This window comes from Rhincodon typus, chromosome 2 (genome assembly GCF_021869965.1).
Source record: "Rhincodon typus isolate 14 chromosome 2, sRhiTyp1.1, whole genome shotgun sequence".
Lineage (NCBI taxonomy): Eukaryota > Metazoa > Chordata > Chondrichthyes > Orectolobiformes > Rhincodontidae > Rhincodon > Rhincodon typus.
Window position 1 is genome coordinate 7,113,466 of NC_063333.1, and position 7,583 is coordinate 7,121,048.

The window sequence follows — 7,583 nt, forward strand, 5'->3', positions numbered from 1 at the left end:
CAGAACATTATATGGGTCTCTGGATTAACAGTCCAGCGATAATACCACTAGGCCATCGCCTCCCTTTGAGTTAGGCATATTCTCAATGTAGCAATAAGGTCTTGACCCTTCTCTGGGTAGAAAGCAGTTTAGGCCAATGTAAGAAGTGTCTTGAATACAGCAGATGAGGTAAGCAATTTCCAATGTCAAACTTGAGTCATTGGTCCCTTAAGAATCCAATATTCCTGATTGACTTGCAACTCTCTGAAATTTCTGTTTTCTTTTAATTCTGGCCTGATTTTCATCTCCAGTGTCATTGCTGTCTATGCCTTCAGCTGCCCAGGCCCTAAATCAGACCCTTTCACAGAGTACATGAGGGAGTGGCCCTAGAAATAGTGGATGCATTCATAGTCCTCTTCCAAGATTCTAAAGAACCTGGAATAGTTCCTACAGATTAGAGGGAGGCTATTGTAAGTCCTCTACTTAAGAAAGGAGGCAGAAAGAAAACCATGAATTATAAACTCGTCCTAAAACAAAGAACTGCAGATGCTGGAGATCCAAAACACAAGAAATTGCTGGAGAAACTCAGCAGGTCTGACAGCATCTATGGGGAGAAAGCAGAGTTAATGTTGAGTTTGGTGATTCTTCATCACAATCTAGTCACCAGACTTGAAATGTTAACTCTGCTTTCTCCCCACAGATGCTGCCAGAACTGCTAAGCTTCTCCACCAATTTGTTTTTATTATAGACCAGTCAGCCTGAGGTCAGTAGTGAGGAAAATGCTAAAGAATTATAAATAGCAGAGCAGTAGGAAAACAGTGACAGATGCAGACAGATTCAGAATGGATTTACATTTGGGAAATCATGTTTGATAAATCTACTGGGATGCGTTGAGGAAGAAACTCATAGAGTTGATCAAGGGGGCCAATGGTTGTGGTTTATTTGGACTTCCAACAAGAGGCCCACGTAAGAGATTAATGTGGAAAATTAAAGTGCATGGGATTGACTGGAGATAGTGTGTTGAAATAGACAGAAAACTGGTTGGCAGTTCTCTGAGGAAGTATACTGTTGCTAAAGAGGAAGTACAGCGAAGGTTTATCAGACAAATTCCTGGGATGTTGGGACTGATGTATGAGGAAAGATGGAATCTGTTTGGATATTTACTGGAAGAATGAAGGGTGATCTCATAGAAACCTATAAAATTCTAACAGGACTAAACAGGAAGGGTGTTTCTGAAGGCAGGAGAATCCAGAACTTGAACCTGGGGCACAACTTCAGGGTGAAGGGATGACCCTTTAGAACTGAAATGAGGACGATAGTGAATCTTTGGAACTCATTGCCGCAGAAGGCTATGGAGGCAAAGTCGTTGAGTGTATTTAAGACAGAGATAGGTAGATAGGTTCTTTTATTGGTAAGGGGATCAAGGGTTAGGGGGAGAAGGCAGGACAATGGGGTTGAGAAACATATTAGCCATGATAGAATGGCAGAGCAGACTTGATGGGTCGAATGGCCTAATTCTGCTCCTATATCATATTGTCTAACAAGGGGGTCACAGTTCAAAGATGCAGGTTAAACTATTTAGGACTGAGATAAACCGATTTCTTCACCTAGACAGTGGTGAGCCTGTGGAATTCGTTACCACAGAATGCAGTTGAAACAAAACCTTTATATGATTTCAAGAAGGATATAGGACTTGGAGCTAAAGGGATCAAAGGAAATGGGGAAAAGCAGTAACATGTTATTAACTGGAATGGTCAGCCATGAACATATTGAATAGCATTGCAGGCTCAAAGGGCCAAATGGCCTGCGGCTGTTTTTATTTTTTGCCACCTCTCTATATCTTGTCTTTTGAGATTTTGCTCTTTATTTGGCTTGGAGTCAAATGTTATTGAATGACCATTCCTGAGAGCAGTTTTTGATAGTTTTAGCATGTTAAAGATGCTGCATAAAAACAAGTTGTTTATAGAATGTTACAGCACAGAAAGAGAATATTGAACCCATTATTCCTGCTGGTTAGTTGAAAGAGTTATCTGATTGATCCCTTCAATATACTTGTTTTCTAATAGGCTTTATAAGCATGGATCCAGTTCTTTTCTGAAGCTTTTATTAAATCTGTTTCCCTTTCAGGCAGTGCATTCCATAACATTACAACTTGTATGTGTAATAATTGTTTCCTCGTGTCGCCTCTTTTTTTTGGCTAAGTACCTCTGTGTCCCCTGGTTACTGATCCTTCAACCAGTGAACATTTCTTCCCATTTCTGTATTAAAACTTACATGATTTTGAACACTTCCATCAAATTTCCTCAGTTCTTCTGCTCTATTGAGAACAATCCAACTTCTCCAGTCTCTCCATGTTACTGAAGCCACTTTTTAGCTGGTGTAATTTTAATAAAACTCTTCTGTATTATCTTTGAGGTAGTTGGAACTGCCGATGCTGGAGAATCTGAGGTAACAAGGTGTAGAGCTGGATGAACACAGCAGCCCAGGCAGCATCAGAGGAGCAGGAAAGCTGACGTTTTGGGTCTGGACCCTTCTTCAGAAATGGGAGAGGGTAAGGGGTCTCTGAAATAAATAAAGAGAAGGGGGGAGGTGATGATGGAAGGTGGATAAAGGAGCAGATAGATGGAGAGAAGACGGACAGGTCAGGGAGGCGGGGATGGAGCCAGTAAACGGGAGTGTAGGTGGGGAGTTGGAATGGGGGTTGGTCAGTTGAGGGATGAGGGACAGGTTAAGGAGGCGGGGATGAGGCTGGTAGGTAGGAGGTGGGGGTGGGCTTGGTCAACGAAGTGGGAGGAACGGATAGGTGGGAGAAAAGACAGACAGGTCAAGGAGGCGGGGACGAGCTGGTTTTGGGTTGAGGTCAGGGGTGGGGAGATTTTGAAGCTTGTGAAGTCCACATTGAGACCATTGGGCTGCAGGGTTCCCAAGTGAAATGTGAGGTGCTGTTCCTGCAGCCTTCGGGTGGCATTGTTGTGGCACTGCAGGAGGCCCAGGATGGACATGCCGTCTGAGGAATGGGAGGGGGAGTTGAAGTGGTTCGCGACTGGGTGGTGCAGTTGTTTGTCATGAACCGAGCGTAGGTGTTCCACAAAGCAGTCTCCTTGCCTCCGCTTGCTTTCCCCGATGTAGAGGAGGCCACGTCGGGAATAGTGGATACAATATACCACATTAGCAGATGTGCAGGTGAACATCTGTTTAATGTGGAAGGTTTTCTTGGGGCCTGGGATGGGGGTGAGGGGGGAGCTGTAGGGGCAGGTGTAGCACTTCCTGCAGTTGCAGGGAGAAGTGCCGGGGTGGTGGGGCTAGTGAGGAGTGTGGAGCAGACGAGGGAGTCACGGAGAGAGTGGTCCCTCCGGAAGGCAGATGAGGGTGGGGTGGGAAAAATGTCCATGGTGGTGGGGTCAGATTGCGGTGGCAGAAGTGGCGGAGGATGATGCGTTCAATCCAGAGGTTGGTGGGGTGGTACGTGAGGACAAGGGGGATTCTGTCTTTGTTGTTATTGCGGGGAGGGGGTGTGAGGGATGAGTTGCGGGAAATGCGAGAGATGCGGTCGAGGGCATTTGCGACCACTGTGGGGGGGAAATTGCGGTCCTTCAAAAACGAGGACATCTGGGATGTCTAGGAGTGGAATGCCTCATCACCTTCCATCATCGCCTCCCCCCTCTCTCTATTTATTTCAGAGTCCCCTTACCGTCCCCCATTTCTGAAGAAGGGTCCAGACCCGAAACGTCAGCTTTCCTGCTCCTCTGATGCTGCCTGGCCTGCTGTGTTCATCCAGCTCTACACCTTGTTATCTTTGTATTATCTTTAATGTCTTTACATTGGTCTTAGAATGTAGCACATCCAGAATTGGACACATGATTTCAGCTGACCAGCGTTTTTAATGGAACCACATCACAACCCTTCAAACATGACTAACCTTGAGGGGTGCTTCTTCAGGAAAGTCTTTTAACATTGGGACCAGATTTTAAAGTATAAAAAAGTCAATTTTCTGTTTTCCTTTTGTCCCCTCTACATCTGTTTATAAAGTCAATGATCCAAATTGTTTTTTAAAGCATCTTTTCAACTTATCCTGTCACCTTTAAAAACCTGAATACAAACGACCCCAGGTCGGCCCCTCACTTGCAGCACCACTTTTAAAATTGGAATATTTGGCTTACGTAATTGCTTTCATTGAAGATGTGCTTTGTCTAGCCTATTTACATGCTTAACCAATAACAGACATTGTTAACATATTATGGCCTCTGGTTCACCGATAGAAATGCTGCTGTGGGCTACAGACTTATAGCTTTCAAACTGAGGTGTACATGTTCTGAAGCAAATCTCAAACAGCTACTTTGAACATTTCAAAGATGGAAACTTCGCCTTCTAAGTTCATGCTTCAGCAGTCAAGGAGCATCTACGTAAAATCTTCATCTTCTCCACCTCTCCCCAACACCCTCAGCTTGCCACTTCAAGCTATTATTAATACATTATACCTGTGTACACTTTTAGCAGACCCTGAGGTCCTTCACAATGCTAACAAAGCAGTGGTCGTGGAACTATAACTTTTCACATGCTTACTATCGAAACCTCTGATGTCCTATAAGCAATGACAGGAGAGATCTGCTAAAGAATTAGGGTCTTGACAACAAGTTCAAACACTCTCAGATAGCACACATCATCTGAGAAAAAAAACTAATGATGTGGCTTCAATGGTGTCAGAATTCTGGATAGATGTGACTGCAAAATCCTTCAAACATGCATAACCTGGAGGGGTGCTTCTTCAGGAAGTTCTTAACATTGGAACCAGATTTTAAAGTACAACACTAAAAAAGTGACTTCTCTGTCTTTTTGGTACATTTTTCAGAAATCTAATCAAATTGTATCCCAATGTCTTTGCTATGGTTCATAAACTTCAGCCACTTCAGTGTCCAGCCACTGATTCACTAGTGTTAAAGGAGGCTTTTTTTAATTTACGATTACTAAAGGTATGAAAATTTGAGTTTGTGTTTATTGATTTATTTAAACATACCATGTATACCGGAGTAATTATACACAAGAAAGAAACAACAATTATGACTGATGTTACTGTCTGAGCTCACTATATAGGTGATCAAACTTTTTACTTATAGAAATACTACTGTCTGAAACTGTTCATTTGTTTCTCAATTCTGGTAATCTGCACATTTTAAATTATAGGATTACACCCAATGTTAAAACACAATACATGGACAATCAAATTGGCCTTTGCACTAACTGAGGCTAAAATGTCAATATTTACCCAGATGTTTTCCTTTTGTGGGAACTAACTTTTGCCCTTGCACATATTATTGGTGATCACAGCTCCTAAAATCACTTTACAATAGTACAGTTTTCATTAAATTCTCTTTTTAATAAGGTGATTATTTCACTTTGAATCTTATCAGAGCTTCAGGTTCAGATTCAGTTCAACTATTATTGGTTTGTGTGGATTTGTTGAGCCAAATGGCCTGTTTCCACACTGTGGGGATTCTATAATTATCAACTGCTGCTTTGTATTTGAATCAGAGTTTCCTATTTAAGAAATGACACTGATACTATTACAGTATTAAGAAAAATCAATAACAATATAGGCATGTTGCAAATCAGTATGGACAATAAGAAGGAGGCCCAATAGGATTGTAAATTTCCCCTTGCCTCCAACACTAAAGCAGAACCTAGCTAAGTAAACAATTAATTGCATATGAACCCATAAGTCTGTGCTCTATGCCAAGATCAGTCCACTACAGCCCACCTGTGGCTCTGCCACACACGCCACATCTTTATCGGTATTGTTGAGTTGTTTTTGGTATCGGTACCTGTTCTTAAACCACTGATTGTCCGACCCACAGGTGATGTTACTGTTTTCACCAGTCATCAGATAATGTCCCTCAGGTGTGAGAATAGACGTTTAAGAATTTCATGTCACATTCTGTATCTTGACTCATCAACCTTGGCCCCATAACCTTTACTATCGTTTTGCTTGAAAAGCATCCATCAATCTGGTGGGTGACATGGTCGCTCAGTAGTTGCACTGCTGCATTACAGCACTAGGGACCTGGGTTTGACTCCAGCCTTGGGTGACTGTGGAATTTGCAAGTTCTCCCAATGTCTGTGTGGCTTTCTTCCACCGGCCCAAAGATGTGCACATTAGGTGGGTTGACCATGCTAAATGTGGCGTTATGGGCTTAGGGTCGGGATCTGGGTGGGATGCTGTCCGGAGGGTCAGTACAAACTCTGAGCCAAATGGCCTCCTTCCACACTGTAGGGATTCTACGTATCTCGAACTTGTGAACTTTTTCACTGGAGAAGAACCACAGAGCAGCTTTCCCAGAGAATCTTTGAACCTCTGAATGTCTCTCCACATACTGATTCATATCAGGAGAGATGAGTGAGCTAAAACTGCAATGATGTTTTCCCCAGCTGCTGAATGTTCAGCAGTCATGAGAGGGGAAATAAAGCTAGTTAAAACCCAATCACTCTGACCCACGTGGGTGAATAACAAAACCCCTGAACTGATAGTGACGACATCAGTGAAAATGGAGTGATAAAACCAGCTTGCTGCAGGTGAGCATATGCTCAGCATGTGAACTACAAGGAATGCCATGGGTGTTTCACCTGCTGTTGTTGATTTTGTCTCCACTGAGCCTGTCTCCACTATGTTGAGTTGGTCACTTTTATACTTTGTTATTGATTAAGTTGATGAGGAGCATGGATGGGCTGAAAGCCAAGACCTTTTCCCCAGGGTAGGGGAGTCGGAAAAAGAAGGGTCCCAACCCAAAAAATCAGTTTTCCTACTCCTCTGATGCTGCCTGACCTGCTGTGTTCCTCCAGCTCCACACTGTGTTATCTCAGACTCCAGCATCGGCAGTTCTTACTACCTCTGATCTCTGGAGGATGCTTGGCACTGGCTATATCCATTCTGGTCCTCTGAGCACATGGAAGAAAGTAATTCAAAGAGAAAAAGGGGAGAGACATGTAGACAACAGAAGTGAAGGTGGTCAATCTGGAGAGTTGCTGTTAAGGGATGGAAAATGAAGGATAGAATAAGGATGAGGCAAGGCAATCTATGCATGTGTGTAGAGTTGTATCTCCAATAAGGAAATCCTGACCGTAGCACCATGACCAAGGGGACAGAGAGAGAGGGTAAGACAAAAACTGTTGTGAGGGGAGTGGGGATGAAAGATGCATAATTCTCAGAAGCAACAGCGTTCAGCAAAAGAGAAGTCAATAGACCATCGTAATAGAGATAGTAGGAACTGCAAATGCTGGAGAATCTGAGACAACAAGGTGCAGAGCTGGATGAACACAGCAGGCCAAGCAGCATCATAGGAGCAGAAAGGCTGACGTTTCGGGCCTAGACCCTCTTTCTGCTCCTATGATGCTGCTTGGCCATGCACACTCACTCAGTTGCTTCAATACTCTGGCATGGGGTCTTGTTTAGCTTGAAGACCCTTTGCTTCATTCTCCAGTCCCTTCATCAGCCTTCTCTCCTCTTGTCTCCCTGACTGGATGACTCTCTCCTAAACATCTTTTCCTGTTCAACCAGATTATTACGATGGTCTGAGACAACAAGGTGCAGAGCTGGATGAACACAGCAGGCC